Raw genomic sequence first — 23,218 nt, forward strand, 5'->3', positions numbered from 1 at the left:
TAAATAACCGTCGTTCGTATGGAGACATCTCAGTACGAGGGACATGGGAATATTAACAGGTGACTGATGTGCTTGGAAAACGAACGACGCGTTTCGTCGGACCGGAAGTGACGGAGCACGCACAAATATTATAGGTACCTAGTTCCTATGTATTAAAAACTCGTTTTTTTCGAAATATCGTCGCACTGCACAACAGTTTTCGTGCTCGTAGTGACCAGAAAACTGTTTGTAACGGCACTCGGAGAAAAAGGTCGTTGATGATCGCGATTTCCACTCGGACCGACTGACCGACGGCGGAAATTATTGCGGTTCACCCGCTTGTGAGTTACGTAGGTAAACCGCATAATATTATGGACAGTGGTCACTGGTCTTCTCGGACGTGAAATGATTGTATGAATTTGGCGAACGTAGTCTGCGCAAACGTAATAAAATCCCCAGCATAAAAATTGTATAGGTACTCTCTTAATGATAATTAATAATATTTGAATAATAAAATTAAATATTATACAGGTATAATGGTAGTATTAGGTACTAGCTAGTAAGTAGTAGCTGACCCTATGCACTTCGTTTCCCGATAAAATTGCCAACTCTATATGACACAAACTTTGTTCAATATTCGTTATTTAATATTTATTATTCGATATAATATAGTATTCAAATTTCAAAACTTAAAAATTTTCATCGATCATCTTGAATCTCAAAATACTTTTGCAAGACGTTTTCTTAGTGCACACGTATACGGTGGTACGAAGCGGGATAGTCGAATTGCACTGGAGTTCAAAAAAGGTAATGGTCCAACTGCACTCGGGTAAAAAGCAGATAGTGGTCGAACTGCACTCGTTCAAAATAAGGTGTTAAAAATTTAAGGTCACTATGGACGTTCACGTTTATTATTATAATCATATTTGACGATTTAAAAAAAGAATAAAAAATTATATAGGTATATTATATTATTACAACGAAAATTATCAAAATTAGTTAAAAAAAAAAGTTATAATAATATTTAATGATTTAATATATTTATATATAATATATTATATTAACATAATGGACAATGGTATGTATAAAACAATAATTTTTAACTAAGTATACCAATGTTTAAAACCATTGTCAGTCCTAAGCCTGTAAGTTGGAGGGAAATGAGTGATTTATAAACGTTTGATCCCTTCAAATGCACGATATTTTTGTCGGGATACCTTTTTTGAGCCCAAGTGCAGCTCAACCACTACCTGCTTTTTGCTCAAGTGCAGTTCGACTATTACCTTTTTAAACTCAAGTGCAGTTCGACTAAAATAAGTGCAATTCGACCATACCCGTACGAAGGTATACCGTGGAAACTGTAAGCCTCAAGGTATTATTATTTTCCATTTGGGCTGTTCGTTGATTAGTCAGTGAGTCAGTCAAGACCAGACACGTAGCCAGAAAATGTCTACTAGGGGGGGGGGGGGGGGCAATAATGTTTGGCCCTTTTATTATTTTTCATAATTTTTCTTTATGAAATTCTTGCAATACAAAGAATCTTATTATTTAAGTAATTTACCTTTAGTTGGTAATTGGTTAAACATTTTTTTTCACAACATGTTATACCTATTACTTACCTATTAATTCTTTGTAAAATAAAAATTGCTATAGTCAACTGTAAAGGTATCGAATATTTAAATGCCTGGTCAGCACACGTTTGATTATAATATTAGGGCATGGACCAATTGTGCCTAAAACAAAGTTTTTGTTAAGGGTCAGTGTACCAATTGCGCTCTTTATATTTTAGGTCAATATATCAATATTGCGCTTGTATTCAAATTTGCCTACATTCAAATATGAAAATATTGTTAGAATTAAAATTGTTTTAAAGTTATTATTAAACATTTCTTGGCTGATAATTTTTTAAACTTTACGCACCTACCTGTTTACGTACTGATTGCATCGTCAACGAATAATGTGTTGTCAAATTAATTTTGATGAATTCATCGATGAAACCAACAACTGAATGTGGGGATTCCGTGAAAATTGCCGATCTAACGTATGCGGTTAATGCGCTTTTAATTCCATAAATTCGAAATAACATATAATATTATATCATCTATTATCAATATATCTATATATATATAAAACAACGCATCGGCTCGTTTTTCTCTGAAAGGATTCACAAATATTGTTATTTCACATTATACAATATTATTAATCACAATCAATTATAGCCCATGTCACTCAGGAGTCAGGAATAATGTAGCTTTCTACGGGTGAAAGGATTTTTAAAATCAGTTGAGTAGTTCCAGAGATAACTTACTACAAACAAATACATTTTTGGTTGAAACTCGAAAACGGTGATGCCCATAATAATATCTACTTGTTATTATTTTCTTTTGTTATGTGTGTTAGTTGAAAACAGATAAATATATAAAATAAATAAAAAAAGTATTTGATTTTAAATACAGATACCTTTTATTACTTAAATACTACGTTCGAGTATATTTTTCATTTTGTTTGTGAATTAGTTATATTTTAAAATATTATTTAATTATTTTACCTATTCATAAAAAGTTTGATTTCATTTTAATAATGCCGCATCGTAAGCATACTAATTTGACTAATTTTTATACTGGGGATTTGTTTCCCAGCATTTTTTCCAACTACTGTACAAACATATGGTATACACCAGGGGTTACCAAATGGCGGCATATTGATGAACTTTATCCCACAGTCAAAATATGTATTCATCAAATTATTAATTTTTTTATAGTAAAGTTATCATTAATTTTCATTTTATTTTTTGATTTCACTTTTACTTAATATGGATATTATATATTTCCCCCTCCCCTTTTATCACTTTCATTTTTTTCCACGTCTGTCGGCGGTCCAATTCTCGACTAAAAATAAACAGTTATTTATTAAAAACGTTGAGCATATAATAAATAAATATGTTTAAGTCATGACTAAATAAATTAAACTATTTAGTCATGGTTTAAAAATATTATTACTATTATTATTGTCGAAAGATATCGTTGATATTAGTGAAAAAAATATTTTCACGGAAATTACAACTATCCATTTTCATATTGACTATAATGCGGACAGCGGATAACGCTCGTGATTATCGAAAGTCAGCAAAGCAGCTTTTCAGTTGTGTTGGTTTTCCGACTAGCCCGTCTCATCTACAACAGAATAATATTTTCAGTTCACTATCGATTGATTGGTTTGGTGTTTTTCGGTCGGGTCGACAAATTATCCTATGGGTACCGTTGTCCGGCATGAAATACACGTACCCTGCGGCCCGCATGTACACCAGCTGGACAACATCTCAGATAATATATGCGAGTGTAGCTCGAGTGTCGCGATGTGGCCCGTGGGCGGTGATGTGTGGCCATCTGAGTTACTTATCGAACATTTCTAACGATTCGTCGATGTCAACACTCGCCATTTTATCGACCATTTATGTCACCACTCGCTGTTAATATTATATAAACATTAAAAGTACGGATAAATACCGCATGTTCCGGTTTCCGCGTATTTCAAGCTAAATCCCGGGGCGTCCTGCTCACATAATATTTATTAATTATTTATTACGATTCGGACGCTTCACGAGCAACGTTCGATATCGATTTTACAATATTTTAGTCACCAGCGAGCCATACCCGCCATCCGCGCACGCCGCGCCGGTCTGAAATATTATCCCGGTTAATGTCCAGCGGACGGGTTAATATTTTAAGCTGGTTTTTGACATAATATCAAAAAATATATCGACGTAATAAGAAAACAAAACTCATTAAACCGGTGATTGTTGTGCTATAATATTGCGTTAATAATCATTAATCACGCATTTACATTTTGCATTTTTAATTTTTCCATCTCTCGTAACATACATGATAAATGTATCAAAAGTTTTTGACTCAAAACTACACGTCCGAGAAGTTGTCCCCTCCCTATTTCGTCATATTGACTTCAAAACGTCAAGACGTTCAATCAGGACGTCAAAGCTACATATTTGCTCACCTTTGTATACACTATATAATTAGTTAGATGTGGCGTTAATATATACAGTTTTGAGTTTGAGTTTTGACCTGTGTTTTGTCTTAAAGCAACACTGTTTTTAATGGTAAAAGACATAATACTAATAATATGAAACATGGCTAATTGAATACTATACAAATATTGTAATAATTTAAGTGATATTAATATCATAATCTAATCTAAGCAGTTTCGCTGGAAGTACAAAATTAAATGTATGGCAAGGATCTCCGACAACCACCCACCCCAACCCCACAATTTGAAACCTGTCACAAACACTTTGCCATCTACTTTTTTTTTATTGTTTTATTTTTGATTAGATTTATTTTATTTTTTCAACCAATACCTTTGTAATAATATTAAAATTATATTTAATTACCTGCAATGATAGTACAAAATACAAAAATATAAACAAAATGGCACTTGGTCCACTGATTTCGAAAATGTTAGTTTTAACTAGGAAACGGATTGAAAATAGTTTTTAAAACAACGTTTATGTTACTTAGATGTTAAAAAAGATAGAGCTTATTCTGACGCCTCGAATTGGGCTTTACAATTTATTTAAATAGCGATATATACGTTGATAAAAAAAATAAGTTGGACCATGTTACTTTTTTTGAACTTAGGTGCTGGTGATACGTGCTGAAGGCTTTTTTAATATATATATTACTTTTTTTGAATTTTGTGGTGGAATGAATTCCGGGTGAACTTAAAAACTAGGTAAGCTAAATAGTTTACGGCATCTTAAAAATATTTTTATTCTTATTGAGCTATTTATAGAAATCTGAAATTTTTTAGTTTTTTTTCTATAAATATCAATAAAAATGTTTTGCCATCAAACTGCTTAATAATGTAATAAAAGGTTCATGATAAGTTATTTTAATTGTAGTTTAAAAGTATTAAGTAGGTATACCCGTATAGCAAGCATGAATTCTTATTAGCGTTTTATGTTTAATTTTGACAAATATTCATCAACATCACAAATATTTTAAAACTATTTTGTACCTACTTAGTTAAAAATTTATAAAATGCTAAATTTTTTTAACTAAGGTTTGAAAACTTAAAACAATGTGTCTCATAAGTAGTTAATATTGCAACTAAAAACTTTAAAAATATATTAAAACAGTTTTTTCTTATAGACATTTTAAGTACAAATTTATATGAAATTAGATATTTGAACGAAGAATAACGGTGTTAAAATTATTACGTTGTAATTCAAAAATATTATTCATGGGAAATTAAAAATTTTACTTTATTATGTAATGACATTTTTAAATATTTTTTAAATATTTAGATTTATTTTAAATTTTAAGCTATTACCTATTCCTTCAGTTATTTAAATTTTACATTAGTAAAGAGACAGCAACGTTGATATTATTGGTTTGTTGGGACGGTCAATGAAAAGTAATAACTAATAAAAACAGTAACTTTATCTTCCTTATTATATTTTAAAAATAACAATAATATTAATTTTGGGCCTCATAAGTTTTGTACAAGGGCCCAAGCATTTAAGTGTGTCACAGACATAGTTTCAATTTAATAAAAAATGATCTCGTTAAATCGTATATCGATGATAATTATGTGATAATCGCAGATCTAGTCTTAGGTAGACCCATCAGTGGAGTCCTTGCCCCGAGCTTCACGTTTCTGTATGACACTTTAAATCTGGGCGTTTTAAAAAATTATATTCTGAGGTCTCACCTAGAACAAATTGCCCCAAGTCTCGTCACACCTTAAGGCTGGCTCTGAATAACAGTGTGTTAACAAATTATATTTTCTACAAATGGCTTGCAACTAACTTTGTTGTAGTTATATACTTTAACGTATTTAATCAAAAAGCCGAAAATACAGGATTGGTCAATCCAACTTATTATTTTTATCTCAAGTAATTATTGTACGATTTATGAATAATTCATTTGTATATCGTTGAATGTTAAAAGTTTAATCATGCCTTCCTGGGTATCTATAATATTTTGTAACATATTTTTTCGACCATAAAAGTTACCCCCTAACTACCCTTAATGTCATGTTTTCCTAAATCAACATCGACTTATTGTTCGTAATCCCTAAGCCATATTTTTAAAATATACAGGTAAAATTATACATATTTCAAAGGGGACATTTTTGTATACATTGAATTATTTCAATTTTAATTTAAGTCTTGTATTAAATAATTTTGAAGGACGTCATGCACTCCTAAAACTTCAAATATTACCTATATATACATATATACCTACTTTATTACAGTTGACAGTGTACCGCCTATTTTTATTGAGAAGTAAATTATTATTAACTCCATTGTCCCACACTGCGTGTGCCATCAATAATCAAATATGTCCCCGTGTCATTGTAATATTGATAAAAAATAATAAATTATGCATTTGTCAGTAGGTTACCACCCCCTCTGTCGACGGTATAACACGACATTGAATAACCTAATTATATGGTAAATGATTTTTTCGTGCTAGTACCTACTGCCATTTAAATGTGTAATTCTACGAGTATTCTGTTGTTATTATAGTTACTATGCCTATTTTTTTTTATGTCAAAAATTATATTTTTAGAAGAATATAAAAAGAGATATACCTACTGATCGTAAGTTGATAAGATATTTTGCAATTGATAAAAAATAATAGACCTATTATTAAAATATTGCTGTAGAGGTAACGTGTTATTAGAAATGTAGGGATATAAATCATATTACTATATGTGTACCTATTAAATTAAAGATGTTTTTATACATTATAATACACGGGAGGTACATATTATTTTATATTAATCATTAAATGTGTTTTAATGAATACAATGGTAGCTTACACAGTTACACACAACATTTCAATGTATTATCGGTCCATTCGGATATTTTACTCTATGCGCGTTGAAAACACTTTATTCTGACATTATTTAAGCATCTAAAGTACTAAGTCTCGGTTAATATTAACCATCCATCTGGAATTTCTCTCATTCGTTCAGCATAATATAAGAAAATTATAACGATAATCAAATTACGTGTGTGAATTATATATACCATATGAACATTTCATTATAACATTTAATGTTTATTGGTCGTGGTAAATAATTTAATGCATGAAATAGGTCGATATAATTTGGTTACGTATTAAGATTAACCCTTATACTAAGTACAGGTAAGATTAATATTATCTTTTTTAAGTCTTAAATTCTCATATGATCGTACGGTTATATTGTTTTTATTTTTAATTTGTAGAGTTACATGTTAATTTGTAAGAATATTCAATACTAAGAGTATAAATGTCATTACATTAATAAAATAAGTCAAATTGTTTACTCATTATATTTCATATAATTGGTCCCTACAGTTAGTCTTAAGTCAACGCAATTAGAAACTAACAATTCATAATAATACCAGTTCATTGGTAGTTGCATGCAAGACAGCAATTTTTTGATTAATAATATTATTATAACATTGTAATAACGAATAATATTAGTATAACGTTGTTATAATACTATTATAATATTATCATTACAAAATGCTGTCGGGTGGTAGAGGAAAAAGTATGTGAAAGCGTTTTAGACTAGAGTGACAGCCATATTTGTTAAATATTTTTAAAAAATAACATAATAAATATTTATATAATATTTTAGATTCTGAGCGGAGCGATGAATGTATTGATTTTACAATGATGTGTGTTTTTTTTATATTTTTTTGTGTTAACGATAAGTAGTTGATATAATGCTTCGATTTTCAACTTCAGTATCTTGTTTTATGGGAAAGTAAATCTATAGTTAGTGTATCGATGAGGTCAAAATTTAAAATTCCCTGTAGTTTTCAAAGTCTTCTTGACGGTACTTCTGCGGGACGTGCTGAAAACGACTGATGGCACCGGCAACGACGCTGACCAAAGCTCGGACCGAGTGACGAAGACTATAATACGGTGCTGCGGAATCAGTGGCGACCGGAGGCGTTGCGACTCGCCGCTGTCCTGATAAACCCTCTGTGGTTTTTGGAAAGAACGTCGTTACGTATAGTGTACAATACTTGAACGTCACTCGTTTTTTGCAAATAGAACGTGAACGTGAACGACGATTATATTTTTTATGAATTTGATCGATTCTTAAAACGTTCGATTTATTTACCATTTAATAAATATTATATGCATAAAATATATTAATTAATTATATTATAATAATATTATTTTCATTTTTCCCATTATAAATTATAATTCCTATAATATTTGTTTGATTGTTTGAAATATATAAATTAAATACGTGAAATTCCAGTGTCCCTGGCTAGACATACAATAACAATAATATTATGATTTCCACGAATTTGTAATAAACATAATCGATTTATTATAATAAGTACCCTAATATTCGCTTAATTTTATCACTAGGAAATCCTTATAAAAATGTAACTCGAATAACGTATCAGATATTAAAAATTAATTCAGATAATTTATGCTCTAAAGTCTAAATTGTATTTTTATTTTTTGATTGAGTCGTATATGTTTATAGGTTTTTAATTTTTATATTGACTGCAGGCTAACGATTCATTAGAAAAAAGGTGGGTAAGTGGATGTTGCTCTGCTGTACAGTAGGTTACAAGTGGATCACTGTAATGGATGGTGTTAAATTTGAATTCAATGGTATAATACCATTGTATATAAGAAAAACGATTCTGAGCGAAAACGGTCAGTCAGCCTATGATATTACCAAGTATAATTGATGATATAATTGTGAATAAAGTAATTTATATATAACCTATTTAAGTGGAGCCTTGTTTTAAATTTTCAATCCTTAGCTATAAAAGTTGAATTTTATACATTTTTAACTACAAAATAATTATTAAATTAGAAATTTGATAAATTTTGTCAAAATTTGAACTTTAAATACCTATAAAAAAAAATTGTGCCTATGTATTTTTAATATTTTTCAACTGCTATTAGAACGATATATCAGGAGTCTTATATTTCCACGCTTTTTTACGCAGCAAATAAAATTTTATTGATATTTACAGAAAAAAAAACTAAAATAATGGAAACTGAAAATGTCTGTACACAGCTCAAAATAAGTCAAAATATTTGGAAAATGTTATGGTGTATAAAAAATTCTAATATAAACATTCAGTCAAAATCTCATGTACATACGGTCATTTGTTTTAGAGTTGCACCAATAACCAAAATCGATTTTCTCGAAAACAGATTTTGCGTAAAAAATTCCCGTTTTTCCTTAATTTTTCTTTTGTTTTTCTCATCGCTTTTGAAAACTACTAGGAAATGTTTACTTTTGACCTCCCAAAGTACCAAATAGATTCACTTTCCTATCAGAAAAGTTACTGTTGAAGAAAATCAAAGCACTGTCCTAAAAGGTGATGACAGACACAAAAAAAAAAAACACACTTCATTGTAAAATCAATACATTCATCGCTTCGCTAAGAATCTAAAAAAATTAAATGAATGACCCAATGAAGGCGTCCGTTTTTTAAAAGAACGTGAACGTGAACGAGTTCATTTTTCAAGGACTGAACGTGAACGTGAACGAGTTCATTTTTTTAGTGAACGTTCCGAACACCGGGTTTTTGTCCTGGCGTGTCCCGTCGGCACCGCGTTTGCCGCAGCCGATAGCCCCGCCGCCGTGAAGTCACGCACCGCCGAAATCTGAAACGTTTCGTTTCCTCGAGGCCGGTGCTGCTGACGTCCGTGTTCCTAGCACGTCGTCTCTGATCTGTTCAACCGGTCCAGTACTGGATTCATCGTCCAGTTGAAGGATGTCCGACGAGTCGCAGACTGCGAACAGGGTCGAATAATACAACAGGCCCGCCAAATCCGCAATCGTAGATTCTTCTTGGAAGTAGTAAAATGTGCTAAGCTGTGTTTCCATTATATCGTACTCGTCTGTAATAATTTTCTCAATTGCTTGGGTAATTGTTTCGGTATTATGTGATCAGCCATTTTCTCCACCGGTATATTGTGCGTGTATAGGCAGTCCGAAATGAGACAATTCCGAATTTCATCCTAGGTCGTCGCTGAAATTTAAAACAAAAATCGTTTATTAGTAGCCAGCTAATGAAATTGTATTTGTTGGGTCAAAATGCGTGAAAATTAATACAAGGCTCCTGATATATTGTTACCTACAATAGTAGTTGAAAAATATTAAAAATATAAAAACACAGTTTTTTTTTTATAGTTATTTTATGTTCAAATTTTGTCGAAATGACATATTACATAATCAAGAAGAACGATCTTAGTTATTTTGTTGTAATTTTATAATATTAATTCAACTTACCGTCTGCATTATTATCCCGTAAAATCCGATCCTGTGTCCAATATTACTGTAACATATTTTGATTAATAACGTATTTACGTTTTCGGTGTTTAGACAAATATTGTTGTCCGCCACACAGGCAAGTGTCCTACATCACTTCACATCGCACTGCGTGAAATAGATGATTTATCAATAACTATACAATTAATTTGTATTTGTATTAAATTATAATAAGTGTGTATAGGTAAGCCCTATTTATATTATGTTGTCGTGAATGTTGTTTTTTTATCGTTCAAAACTGCCCGTCTTAAATTTTTAAAAACCATAAAAGCATACTATGTATTTTTTTTCTATCTTAAATAGTCATCTAAGTGATGGATAATAAAATCATGTTTTATTGTCATGTCATGTATTGTAATCGGTACGGTTGAACATAATAATATTTCGTTTCAAAATGAGTTAAGACAAAATAAATTGAGTATACGTGAAGCATCTAAAAGAAGCCAATAAAACATCCTTTTATGAAATACTCGAATGATATAATATTTTCTATTTTAATGATATACATACATTGACGTAACTAGACCATAAATAATGGACAGGGGACTTTAAGAGCGGTCAACCTCTCCGGATTCCTATTTGCTAAAATATAATATGTGTAGGTTCTCGTGCGGACCCTACCGTTTTTACAACACACAATTTTGAAGACCCTACACATATATAATACGTGTAACATGTAGCATGTGCATGTACACATACACACAAACCTATATTGATTTAAAAAAATGAATAGAAACAAGTGACTTTAGACCATTAAATTAGTTTGTTCTGTCCAGCTCATTGGCAGAATTAGGGGCCGTTGGATGGAAGATTGGAGAGGGCCCAATTTATGGTCAAAATAGCCCTCCCCACAAAAATATCGGGGTTTATGCATTGTTTTTTTTCAACCCTAAATATGATGTGGTTATCCTACTTTTACAAAATTAGCTATACCTTACATAGATTTATTCATTGTTTTTTTTTCAACCCTAAATATGATGTGGTTATCCTACTTTTACAAAATTAGCTATACCTTACATAGATTTAAAATTAAAAATAAGCCTTGTAAACTTGGCCATCATTGGCTTTTAGTAATAATATAATATTAATGATTTTATAACAAATTACAATACATTATCTATATTAATTTATTTTATGAATTTTAGCACTTGTTTGTTGGTTGTATCGTTTGCCCTAGGGATTGATTGAGGAACTCGGGAATGCTGTACACTATTATATTACAATACTATGGTCACGTTAAACTAATAACAATAAAGCTTATATAAAATGATCCGGGGCTTCAACCCATCAAAATAAGTTTATAAATCTCCGTTCATGGTCTGGTTGCCTTAAGGAATGAGATGAGGTCGTCCACATTATTAAAACTTGTAGGTTATTGGCGTGCTAAACATTTTTCCCGCAGTGTCACAAAAAGATACACTATAACTGCAGTAAATATATTAAATCGAGTCGAGCGCTTTTGCATTTTGGCAGCCACCTATAGTTAATATTAATTATACCTATTAACTATTACGATGTTTTCGTGATAGTCTTGTTGTGTCCGTCTTGCAGTGTTTTGCGGTTTTCTGAACAAAATGTCGGAGTCACGATCGTAAGCATATATTGTACATATATAGCTAGGTACTCTGGTACTCGTACCTACATATAATTAAATATATATTATATAAGTAGGTCCGAAACAAAAGTTCCAGGCAGTCGCGTGTAATGTCGAGAGCGCACTTTTATGTAAAAAAAAAAAGAATGTCCTACCGGCACACGTTTAATATAACATACCTTGTACATAATAAATACACAGCGTAGTGCGTATATGTACTAGTATCAGTATTAATATATAGTTCGACGCGGCCCAGTTAAAGATATTTCGGAATAGGGTGTAGGGTTCTCTGTGGTCTCCGATAGTGTGGCACTGTGTGCATACCTATATATGTTTTTATAGGATATTAGTATATATAAATATATATCACTACTGTGGCTCGTGGGGGGGGAGGGGGGATGGGAGAGGATACAGAGATGTTGAAAGAGAGAGTGAGGAGACGCAAAAAGGGAGAAAAGAAAATCGCGTTGCAAAGCGCGGGCGACGCCGGTTATTATATGGTGCACGCGGCCCCGGCAGAGACGTCGCCGACGACGCCTCCGTACAGTGGCTCACCCTGTTGACACGACTTTCAACCGTTCTGCGCCGCCACCGCCGGTCGCGGGCAATCGAAAGGGTCGTGGCGCGCGTACACCGCGAGTAATCCCCAGTCGGCCAGCAGCATTTTAGCAGTAGAACACACTTAACCAGTAGTGTCGGTGCAGCTCTAACACACATTCATATATATATATATATAAATATAAATAAATATATTATATATCATATTATTATACATTATTAACTTATAATATATAATTTTTTTTGTAAAAAAAAAAAAATATTAATAATAATTTAGCTGACCTATTTTCGTTACTGTTTTCCACAATACATTACTATAAAATATAATAATATACATCGAGTTCATCATGCGATACAATTCACGTGCTTAGCATAAAATCGTTGTCGTGTCTTCTCTCTCCTGCGAGGATTACGCGTCGTTTTCAAATTCGTACGTAAAACAAATTACAATTGACGCTATAACGATCCGATTAAATACCACACAACACATTGTTATAAACGCATAATATTATACTAGTATTGTTGTTGTTATTATTATAACTGTCGTCATCCACTCCCGCCTTATATTGTAATAATTATACATATTTTTAGTCGTATCGTAGATGACATAAACTGTATAGTATTAACAATAAAAGTATCAATATAATAAAATTTAATTACATAATACATAGAGTACCTCGATTAGTGACACTCATCAATATAAGTAAATAAGCCGCGCGAAAGAAGCTGATATATCCGCTACGATAGTGCCGTAGGTAAGTAATTTCATAGTTTATTGCTTCATATAGTCTTAGTTTAACTTGTTTACAATACTATTATTGTTATTTTGTCATTATGCACTTTTAATTTATATAATATAATATTTATTATATAGACATAATAATATAGCATTGTAATATATAATATAATAATTATGTAGCCCGGGGGCGTATTTAGGTTTAAGTTGGGCGGGGGGATAGGAAAAATGAGATTTTCGTATTAATAATAACAATAATAAACGTAATATTATATTTTAGTAAAGTTATACAAAAATGTTGTTTACAAATTGGAATATAAAATATAATTTTTATTTTAAAGCAAAGTTTTTCAATAACTTTATCCACACTTAATTCTTATTCTCGGTGGCATGATAACAAGCCAACAATTATTTACTATTCACTTAACAAATTCATAAAATAATGCATTATAATGTAATGTTGTTTTGTATAAAAAGTACCTAATTGGTATGTACAAAAGAAAAAGAAAAACAAAAGGGTAGAAGGGAAATCCGTCCAATCATCTCCCCTCACCGTAAATACGCCCCTTATGTAGCTGAGACTCGAGATGTTCAGTAAAATATATGAATAATAATAATGCGTTATAGAGAGACGGATCATATACAAACGTTTGGTTGTCAAAAAACTCGCCGCAGCGATGGACGTTTGATAGATTATAACATATATAGACATACCATTCATACTTACCGTTCCGTGTCAAAAATGCTTTGTTGTAGTTTAGCCCGCTTGTAGGTATGTGTACTATTATAATAGATATACCCGCCGAGTCGATCGCGAAACACATAGTGTGTTCCAAAACGATGATAATAATATGAGTATAATAGGTCCATATGACGTGTGTTGTGGCAGCGCAAATAATATTATGCATTTAGGTCTTTTGACGTTTGAAGTATTTCGCAGGGCAGGGTATGACTGTCTCCCCATATATATATATATACTATATTATAATATATGTTAATTTATCATCAGACGGCCGTATATAAGTACCTATATTGTGTAATGACTATATCGTTACCATCCCGACAAGTATATAACATATTATTATTAAAAACAATAATATTATAATTACTATAATTCATCTGGCTGTGCTCAACGCTGTCGTATAAATGCACCAATGTAGTTTTAAGTATTACTTTGAGCGATTTGAAATAAATAAGCTATGTATGGGCATTATTGTGCACAATGTATTTGTTCTAGGTGAATGGTTTTTGTATATTGTTGTAAGCTTGGTTTTTAAAACTTTTCATGTTATAATACTTACGATTTATAAATTAAAATTTTTAAAAACTTTTCATGTAGGTTTATTAAAGAACATAATATCGTTCACAAATCTCCTCGTAATATTGCATTGTTTTTTTTTTATAGATATTAGAGTTTATGATACATATAAACATAAAATAAATATCAGACAAAATAGCTGCGAGAAATTTAATTGCGATAGGAACAGGAGCGCATTCGAAGAGAATTTGGGGGCCAGCTCCCTTCGGCCACCATGTATTTTTATTTATTTTTTGAATACGTCCAGTTTAAAGGTCAAAAGAGTTTTGAAAACTATAAAACAAAATCAAACAATATAGCGTTCTAAATTATGGCAAAAAAAAAATTACAATTACTATTTAAGACGCCTAGGTGGCTAGAGATAATTTCTACAGCCCCGCCATACAAAACATTGAATAAGTCCAATGATAACGTCAAACAAATTTTGGAAACTATTGAACAAATATAAACAAAGAGTGTTCTATATAATGAAATGTAAAAATTACAATTATTATTGATAAACTATTATCCACGCGTGAATTAAGGTTTTTTTAGAAAAAGTTTAAAAATATAATCTAGTTGTACATATTCATAAACAAATTAGCTATTTCATTATAGGTAATACATATTTCACATAACATTTATTATAATACACATCGATAACTAATATATACATTTTATACCTATAGTACAAATATAATTGGTACTAAGTATTTTTTAATAGCTCTTACTTCTTAGTTCTTATAGGGTATTTAAATCCGAGGTCTACCAATTTATTTAGTTTTTAATTCCCTTAAAACGTCAATTTTATGTAAAAATAGGTTCGGTTTTTATCCATTTTTATCCTAGGGAGACCCTTTCAGTCATACAAAACTTATTCCATTAGATAGACACACTGTGTTGGACGAGAAAATATGTTCCCCGTTTCAACATGTCATTTTACAGACAATTAACTTCCAAAGGACATGCGACTCGATTCAACAGATATTGACGAAATATTCAACGTATAATTTCGTTTCAGAATATAGTATCCACGTTTTGTAGCAAAGAAAAACAACTATAATAAAAATGTATACTCTGTTCGATTTAACTGGCAAATTAACGAGGGGAACTGTTAGAGCATTATATATGTATAACGGATTATCTAATCAAAGCATTATCTAAACTCTAGTATATTATAGTTAATGAATATTTTAAATAAGTAAATCTGAACAATGAACAATGTACGCAACGAGATCGTGTATATATGACGTTTAACTGGCTAAATAATATCGAAATTGCGTTGTATATTTATTTTATGGATTAAACTACATATTAATGCACATACTCGTAAATCCATACAATCGAAATTCAACGTTAAAATCATTCATAAATTGTCGTAACTTTAAATACACTTTTCCGGTGTTCATAATATAATATAATGTTACTGTACTCGAAAACAAATCCTAATAAAATATGATAAGATTGCTTTCAAACGACTTAATTGATATCAAAATAATAATACCTACGAATGTATAATATTATAATATTATATAGGTAATATTGTTTTTACTAGTGAAACTGATATTATGCATTTTGTTTGATGACTCACGATACAATAATAAAAATATCCTATTTTAATCGGAGACCTTAATAGTCATATGTTAAAACGTCATTCATACTTTGAGATCGAATCTGTGTTATGTAGTTAAAGTCATGTGTGTATTATAACTTGCAGTGCATAATGAGCTTACTCTGGTAGGTACTTAATCGTAAAATTAAATATGCATCACGCGAATAATGTATTTTCATCATATCAAAGGCTAAAGTTAAAGTAATTATTAACACATCTAAAATCTAATATTATCATTGTGAATATTGTGATAACAATTTGTTCTATGCATAAAAGCTAAATAATATGGATTGTCTGTACCTAATGTTTATATTATATCCCTAAATCCGTCAAATGCGCTTGGCCGTCAGTCGTTTTATTTCCACGCCTTGATCCGTAAATTACTTTTACTTGTTATTTTATGTATTGTCAAAATTAAATTACTTACTAGAGGAGTATACCGGACATACAAAGAAACATATAATTTTATCTTATCGTAACTAAAACGTCGTCGACATAATGATTCAGTGGAAAATACCCAAAAGCACTTTCTTTAGGTCCGGATCTCATGTACATAAATAAGATTTATGTTGTGTATATATATTGTATATAATATGAATATGTGTGTTGCGCGGTACGTACTGAATTATCGATCCGCCTTCGATGACCCTCTGAAAACATCTAGTGGAATTTTTTTTCCCCCACCCTGGATAATATGCGGTACACATTTGATCCACAATCCATCGAAAGGTGGCTCTACCTTATCGTGTTCGTAAATTGTACGCATGTTTGTACTCGTGTGGTTCGCAAACATTCGCATCGGGTACGCGGACCGTACGCCACTGTTTTAACTGCGTCATTTTACACAGACACATTGCCAATAAAATATTACCTATATAGGTACATAATAATATTATGATGTTTAACCTATAGTTATAGCGTAGTATAGAAATGATTTCCTGATTTTTAAAGTAAAAAATAATAAAAAAACAGTTTCGAAATCTCGGACTTGAGGTATATTTTTTTATTTATTCGTAAAAAATAATGAATATATAATTAAAAATGCATTAGTTATACTTACTATTGACCTTGTAACAAATGCATCATGTTATTAATTCATTATCGCCACAAAATAGATAGTGCAGATATGAGCGTAGCTATTATTAAAATAATTAGTTATTAATTTATATTCGTTCATTAACATAATTGTGTGTATTGTGTATATAATATCCTTCTATACATACCTAATGATAAAACATCTAAGAAAAGATGTAGAAATATTTGTAAAAACAATAGATAAGACTAATGACTGCGTAACCTTATAAAATAAAAGAATTTGATTGTTGTTTAGTGAAAATAATATAATATAATATAATATTCTGTACGACGTCTTTACAAATTAGTCATCGCCATCACTTTATTAAAATTTATAATTTTTATTATTGTCAAAATGCGCTGTAAGTAAGCTTGAAAAATAGAAGTTGTTTTATGATTTTGATTATAAATTTTCGTTTATTTTATTTTACGAAGATCGTATATCATGAAACAGCAGGTCGTATTGATCTTTGTATTATTTACAGTTGCATTACGTTGAAATACATATATATATCGAATATAAAATATGCTTAATATACAAATAGGTATTTTACGATGATGTTAATATATATAAGATTCGCGTAATGAAAAATTCTGGGTTCAATAAGTAGATAAAAGAAATGGTTTCCCTAAAAAAAATAATATAAACTATAACACTTTAATACTCTCACTTATTACTCCTCTCAAAATATAATTTTTTTTTTGTTTTCTCATAATTTATTGGTATCAGTACAAACGATATATTTCAATAAAAGTTAAAAACTCACAAAATGATTTTGACTGTGTGAGGATGATAGTATTGTTATTATATATTAGGTATAAATTATAATATTGCACATCATTGAACCAAAATAAATAGATTTTGACATTCATTACACAGTGAAAATGACGTTGCTAATTGCGTATAAATCGTTATTTGTTGTCATAGAAAGTGTCATCGCTTTAGCTCAAGCCTCAAATGAGAACCAATTTCTTGTTGCGAATTGGATCTTTCAATCCTTCTGAAAATGTATCGGTTTATCGTAAAAAATGTAAAAGTAATTAAAATATACCTAATAATTAATTTTAATAACTTGTACTGTTATACTTATACTTATCATAATTCATTATATTTTAAAGTAACAATGCAGAATCTAGTATACTATGTGAGTTGTAGGTATCGGCATGGACTAAATAAACTGCTATTGAAATATGATTATTGTTTAATATTCAACAATTTACAATTCTGTGGTTATTTTTTGAGAGTATGAGTTATTGAGATTCTGTTGATCATCGGGATTTAAACGTGGTTATTCAAAACTGTTGTGCCACTTCTTAGTCTACAATAATACTAATAAAAATATAGCATACTTTTCTCAAACAAATTCATCATTGTAAAACGTCTCTTCATAAATAGGTATTTTGACACAGAAATACCGGTAGTTGAAATTACCTACAGCATTTTAAAAACATTTTGTCCTTTTTTATGCTAGATAAAAAAATAGACGTTTGTATAAACATATTTTGGGTTGGATTAAAATAAATGAATACATCAACGTAAGTCTTAGTAACATTTAATTACTCTTTAAAAAGCTAAGCGTGTTATAATATTTTCGAAAATTCGGTACAGGGTTGAAAAATCATTAATTATGCTTGGAGAGAACACCACATAGTGAATTAAAAAAAATCCTTCTAATAAATGTTTAAAACAATCAATACCTATACATTCTACAGTCTACAGCCATCTCAGTTTACTCCGCTATAATACTATCGTGATGTGCGTTAAAAAGCATTCTATATATAATAGTTTTACGAGTATAATGTCAAAAAGTACTATTTGCATGTTATTTTAAAACGCATTTCGAAGAAGGTAGGTATAGAGGCCACATTCACATGGATTGGGTGTAACCTATAAACTATTTTAGCCAGCACCCTGGCGGCTGGAAGACTCTCCACCCCAAGAAGTAAATAAATATAAAGCTCTAGTTGCGCTTCTATTTTTACGACCGGAACCAAAATTGAAACGTTTCAAGACTGATTGAATTACAATACAAATCGTTTTATAAATATTATGTGTACGTAACGAGCGGGTTCGTGCGCATTGGTGTTTAGCAAAATGTACTATTGTGTGTGTGTGTTGTTTTTCGAAAGAATTGTTTCGGGTCAAGTACAAACGAGCAGCCAATAATTGTTTCGTATGGAATACACGCGCAATGGATTGCTGAAATTGGAATACACATATATGTGTCAGGCGCATACCTCTCACTATATATAACACGATTCGAGTATATAGATCGTATTGTATGTCAGCAGTCTTGAACTTGTAAAAGTAATGTGCGTTGGTTTTTTCGAAGTTTAAGGGAAACGCACGTTTACAGCTATTGCAGCTTGACTATTGCTATTAACAATACGTGTTGGACGTTGACGTGTTTGGTGCTCATTACATGTTTAAACAATTTTAAATTTAATAATACTATATAGTACCTATACAGTATACATACACAATATTTAATTGCATCCATTTTAATATATCAGCCAACAAGATATCTAAAACAATAGTTGGGTACAGTATAAAATACGATTTACAAGTTACAACACATTTTGCTCAACAAAGAACATAGTGCACAAAACAGTTTTTTGGATGTTAATCGATTTTGTTCCTAAACTACCACACACGCCACACCCGTCCACGTGACCCACACAAAATACTATTTCTCCGTGGCTCGTCAAACATAGTCGAATCCTGCAAGACGTGACATAATATACGGTATATAAGGGTATCTAAATTGACGTTTATTGTAATATTATATAATATAGTTGTTGAAGTACATTCGACCAAGAGAAATAAAAAGGAAGAACAATATTGTAAAAGAGTGTTGTTGTGACCTAACAACAGTATGGAATACGTCATTCACATTTGATTCGTATACAGATGATATTTTTTGTGAGATTTCTTGAGAGGTATTAGTTTTGTACAGTGTATTAAAAAAATATACTTTTTCTGGTTGTAAAAAACTCAAAAAGTTTCCATGCAACAACTCTATATATAAGTGGAAAAGATGGCACTTTAGATAGGTCGTTTTACAAAAATCTCGATAGAAAATCGTGGAAAACTTAAAAAAAATGTAAATAAATAATGTAAGCGAGTTTTCGTTTTATACACAACTTGACCATGTTTTGGTAAATAAAGATATTCTCAGATAAATCCAAAGTTCTTGCAGAATACATAAGATCTCTCAAATACACTGACAAGAAATTTAGTTTATGTATTATACTGTTATGACATAAACACATTTAATCATATTATAGACTCCGGGTTGTGACTAATGACACATCGTATTACATTCAAAAAACGACCAAACCAAATTCATTGATTACCTAACTATTTTGTAAAAGTATACCGAGTATAGTTTCCTTCACTTTTCCTGTATATCATGTGTACATAAATATGTAATTTTATATATTATATCAAAAGTATATACATATATACTGCAGTTTCGTAGAGACGAAAAAAAATTTGTATTTATTTGTATGCATTATATTCATGTCGTTCGTTCGAGAGCCATATTTTTAAATAAATTATTTGAATTCGGAGACATTCTATTTCAACGAATACAATGACTATTGAATTCATGATTTTATGATTTACGCACCTATATATTATGGTATTGCGTAGTAGCGACGCTCTTTTATCCTGGTTTTCCTGTGCTGTTTATATACTTGATATTTTATGCATAGAATTTCGTGTTTCTGGTTGAAATTGTTTTTATCCTGTATACACAGATTGCCGGCGCATATTTTACATTTACACATTACAGCCACCGATAAAATATACGCACGGCCGTCTAATGAGAAGCTTCAAACATTAAATAATTATAGAAACTAAACTAAAAAATTTTCAAAAAATTCCAATGCCGATAAATTGCACAAAGATACGCAAAAATATATTTAATAACATTTTGTCATTTAATATATAACATCTGAGCCGACGTTAAATCATTATGTTTTTCCATACCTACTGGCTACAACTAGTGTACAATAGTGAATTAGTTAGCGTAGTGTGTGCCAGTTTTTGTTAAATTTAAGTATTGCGATATAAACCGATACACAGATTTATCTTTCAAATACAACACTAGGAATCTCTAAATAAAAATTGTTTTCCTCGTTTATCGTAGATTAACATTGGAAAATCTTACACAACGAAGCGACTGATTCTTAATTATTCGTTTTAAGCCGTCAACACTTTCGATGTTTCTACTTATATTTTGGAAATATTTCGTTCGAATTTAATTAAATAAAATCGGAGGATAATAAGATCGCTGTTTTTGTTTTTCAATCATTATGGTACTAACTATTTTTTCTATATAATCACGATCATTGTCGTTCTTAAATTGTTATTACCTATATATAAAAAAATATTTACGTAAATTGCACTAACTATCATAACACAATATAATGGTATGATATAAAAATAGATATGTGATATGATAACCAAGTATAACCATACACAACTGTTTGGTTTGTAATTAGGTACTAATTTATGTATGGTAATATACAAACATTTATTATAACATTTTACATTTTATTAAAAACCGTTAATCCTAAATATGCGAATTGATATATAATATCTATTGTAATCCAACAACCAAGCAATTATTTTATATTTCTACTATATTTAAATACTTTTATTTAAAAATTATGCATTGTCACCTTGAATACTTATAATGATCATAAATCATAACTCATAGGTATCAAATCTATTGAGGAATTTATTGTACATTGTGTAAACGATAGACGTAAGACACAATTGACGAGAGAAATGAATACAAAAGATAAAATGTGAATACACCCAAAGTACAAAAATACAAAACTGCGTGTTTGTACGAAATAAACTGTGGAAGGCATACTGTTACTAGTGGTAGGTGGGGGGGGGGATGTCTTAATATTTGAAAGCAATGATGAATTATTACATTTGAAAAAACGGTTATGATTGGGGCTAATATTACTGAAAATGGGCTAAGTTTCGTTAAAACAAGCGATGAGCTGAAATGAGCAATTTCGGATATCATATTTACCGATTTATTTTGCTGATATAAAATCATGTTAGAGTAGTTTAGGTTATGTAATATATAGTGAACCTAATACTATATGCACTTTATGATAGTTGAGTATAAATGAATAGCTTATATAAAGTTATAACGATATTATTGTACGCATATACAGAAGTCTAATAACGTCAAGCTGATGGAACCATGTTTATAAGTTCATTAATTTTCATAATTCATCAGTTCATGTTTCCATTTAGTCTTTGGGTTTTAAAACTACATCTTTTGGATTTAAGCCAAAGGTTTATGAAAATACGCACGGTGCATGTCATATTTTCAACGTATTAAAATATATTTTAGTTCTAAACGTTTTTACGCCTTGATATTAAACAATCATTTATCTACATCTTTTTAAATCTTCCTGCGTTGTAGAACACCTTGTTTCACGTGACACTCGTAAAATTTTACATTTGAACTACTAACCATCTATATCAATTTATTATAAATTATAATATTCTGTAATTAAATGTGTTTTTATAATATGTTTGTTTAATAAATAATGTGAAACAATTAAACAAATTTCTAGTGCTGTTAAATGTATGGATTACATACCTGAAAATTTATTTTAGTTTTTAGAAAAAAATGAAACAGCGCGTGGCGTGTTGACCGTGATTTTGCAGGGCAGTTGCCCCAAAATTTTAAAGGAATGGGTGGGTCTTGTGGGTGAGTACCAGTTTTAGTGAGAAATTGTAGTACAAGACTATAACTGCATCTGATATTTAATAAGAACAAAATATCTTAATTCTTAAGTAATATTTTAATTAGTCATTCAAAAAATGAATTTCCCGATAAAATATTTCGCTTCTTTACGCCATTGAAACAACATAAACAACATACCTATGTTAGTGGAGGTCGGTGCCACTGCATAACTATTAGGTATAGCTATAACCAACTAGAGAGCCATTCCGAATTTTCCGAAATTCCATTTTTTTTTCATCACTTCCTTATAAATGTT

General features: G+C 30.5%; 1 protein-coding gene across 2 annotated transcripts in view; it reads left to right on the plus strand.

Moving 5' to 3' along the window:
* The first annotated feature begins 12,542 nt into the window (after positions 1-12,542).
* LOC132942578 (uncharacterized) overlaps positions 12,543-23,218 on the plus strand; it is a 166,412-nt gene continuing 155,736 nt past the window's right edge. Inside the window, exon 1 of one of the 2 annotated variants that reach the window (XM_061011121.1) lies at positions 12,543-13,215. The gene's annotated coding sequence lies outside the window, so the exon portion shown is untranslated. The remainder of the gene's footprint in view (positions 13,216-23,218) is intronic. The other variant, XM_061011122.1, reaches the window with a different exon arrangement.

This window comes from Metopolophium dirhodum, chromosome 4 (genome assembly GCF_019925205.1).
Source record: "Metopolophium dirhodum isolate CAU chromosome 4, ASM1992520v1, whole genome shotgun sequence".
In the NCBI taxonomy this organism is placed as follows: Eukaryota; Metazoa; Arthropoda; class Insecta; order Hemiptera; family Aphididae; genus Metopolophium; species Metopolophium dirhodum.